The 2860-nt window shown below is 36.8% G+C and overlaps 1 long non-coding RNA gene across 1 annotated transcript; it reads left to right on the forward strand.

Annotated features, from left to right (window-relative positions):
• The first annotated feature begins 339 nt into the window (after positions 1-339).
• On the forward strand, positions 340-2594 carry LOC138944254 (uncharacterized). The gene is made up of 3 exons (XR_011448696.1): positions 340-1816; positions 2171-2249; positions 2539-2594. It is a non-coding gene; the product is annotated as an uncharacterized lncRNA (long non-coding RNA).
• Positions 2595-2860: the final 266 nt, after the last annotated feature.

Genomic DNA, 2860 nt, shown 5'->3' on the forward strand with positions numbered 1-2860 from the left:
TTTAATATAATAAATAATTATTTATCTTTTACATATCTTAAATAATACGTAATTATATCGCAACGATAAATCTCGAGACACGTATTTCGCGCGTGACGTATACACATATAATCAAGAGTCGAAGTGACAAAAATCAAAATTGTAAATTATCGTTTTGTCACGATTTTTTTCTCTTTTTATAAACAATAATTACTTCTTTAAAAATATTTCAAATTTAATAATATTTTGTCCGATACTTTAGACTAATCTCTCAATTATAAAATATATTTTTCCTCTCTCTTAAGTTATATATTATATTAGAAAATTATATATTGTATAAAATAACCCTCCATGGGTACACCTTGACGTGGTGGAGTGGCTTCAGTACCTGGACGGTATGCCTTAAGGTCCTAAGGGTCCTCAAGGTTTACTGTGAAGGGGAAACCAAGTACCCAGCGTCGTCGTTGCTGTCATCGTGCCGCGGACGGCCCGCCGTATCGTTGGTGCTGTCATCGTGCCGCGGATGGCTTGTCGCGTCGTCGGCACCGTCATCGTGTCGCGGACGGCTTTCGCGTCTTTCGCGTCGCGTGTCCGTACAGCATTGCCACGAGTCGCACAATGGCTCATATGTGGCACGCGCATTTGTGCGTTGAACGCACATTAGTGCGTCGTCGTTGCCGTCATCGTGCCGTACGAGCAACGATGCGTCGCGTTGTCGCGGTATCGCGTTTTCGCGTCGTCGCGTCTTCGCGTTGGACTTTTATCTCGTTTTCACGATTGTAACCGAGGATCATACTTTGTTGCCGACTAAATGGGATGTCTCTCAGCGTTGCAATCGTTAATATATTAATACCTATTAATATAATTAATTTTATATTAATATCAGTTAATATTAATTCTATATTAATATTATATATTATATAAATATTTATGTATTAATAAATTTAATATATTAATGTAGGCGCAACGTTAAAACGCCTCAGTATCGCGGCTGAGGTGAATGCCGGCCGCGTAGCAACGTATGTTCGTGCATAGTATAGATGCATGTTCGCGCGGTTAATCTTGAACTTCGGTTCGAGAATCGGCTGTTGAGGGCACGTTCTGCTCCGACGAACGGTTCGGCCCGAATCGGTTAGAGTTCGGTCGATTGTTTTGGAATCATCGTTAATGGGTCCCTTCTCTTGTACCGTCTAACAGCACATTGTAGAAATACTAACATGTTTGGCATCTGAGGAGTCGGCTGTTCTAATTAGGTTCGATTTTCGCTCGCTAGAGAAGTTGATCTCCTGCTTTCGAAATGCTAGATTGTTAGCACGTAGAAGGTGGGTATCTTCATTCTCGACCCGTCTATCAGCCTTACGATAAACCCGGCTCAGTCTGTATGATAGAGACTTGGTGGTTCGTATGAAATCGTTCCTAACGATGTTCTAGTCGGCCCTCGATGGGAGCAGGCGCGGGTCAAGAGTCGAGCGAACCCCATTCGCGATTATTCCATCGATCGATTTCGTCTTCTTCCGCTTCCGCTTAACCTTTGCTCGAAGTAATCGGTGAATTCCCGACCTGTCGACTCGAAGTATGATTCTCACGTGAAGCGGGGTTCGATCGTGCCGAAATTCGAAAGTGCGGGAGTGTCGTTTAAAGTATCGCGCGTATAAGTGCGGAAGTAATCTTTTAATAAAAGTGCGGGAGTGCCGTTTAAAGTATCGCGCGTATAAGTGCGGAAGTAATCTTTTAATAAAAGTGCGGGAGTGCCGTTTAAAATATCGCGCGTGTGAATCAACCTGAGAGGAGGAGGAGGCCTAGGAGAGGCATCGGGCACCGATGGAACAACCCTATGGTAAGTAATTTGTTATTTGTATATTAATTATTTATTAATTGCGTACGTACAATTTAATTTAAATAATTAATCGCGTAATTTGGCTTTTTATTTATATGATTTAGACAAGAGAGAATTAGAGAAAAAGATTTTTATATGAAAGCTATAATCTTATAAAAGTTTTTACTTTTAGATTATAGCTTATGTATGGAATTATTAGTAGTAGTGTTTTTTTCAAAATTTATAAGATTGTTTCATTAATCTGCGTATTATTATATCCATCGAATGTAAAATTCAATGTGTATAATAAATTTTTTAAAATATTAATTATTTTGAGTATTGCTACAATTTGCATCTTCTATTTGTATGTTACAGATCAATGTAGTGACCGTGACATTCTGAGAGGAGGAGGAGGCCTAGGAGAGGCTTCCTGCATCGGCGGAGCAACCCTAGGGTGAGTATTTATTATTTGTATATTAGTTAAATTAGTTAAAAGTCGCGTACGTGCATTAATTTGGTCTTATTATTTGAATGAATGAAACAAGAGAAAATTGGAAAGAAAAACTTTTACATAAATCTTATAAAAGTTTCAATGTGAAAGAAAATCTTTTTATAATTTATAAAGTTATTTATTTATATAAAGTTTCTTTGTTAGTATTGTGTATTCATCGGATGTATAAATATTTCGAAATATTAATTATATTTCGCCGCTATAATTTGGATTTTATATTTATATGTTACAGACAACGTAGCGACGTAGCCTCAAGACCAACAACTCCGCTGTTGCGCATCAGTGCCGGTGAGTGACAAACTTTTATTTAATTTTAAAGTAACGGATTTATAGACATTGTAGATATAGATTGTAGATTGTAGATTGTAGATAAATCCATTGCTTTCAAATGGATGAGCTAAAACAGTTGAATGGAATAATTTTTATTAAGGTCTCTTGATATGCATTGCATCTATTGCAAAAATAAATTAAAGTCCAAATTAAAGAAGGAAGATTATAAAAAAAATATTTTATATATTATATATTATATATTATATATTATATATAAAATATTA

Source organism: Polyergus mexicanus, unplaced genomic scaffold (genome assembly GCF_030449975.1).
Source record: "Polyergus mexicanus isolate NDT 795.1 unplaced genomic scaffold, iyPolMexi1.0 SCAF_135, whole genome shotgun sequence".
Lineage (NCBI taxonomy): Eukaryota > Metazoa > Arthropoda > Insecta > Hymenoptera > Formicidae > Polyergus > Polyergus mexicanus.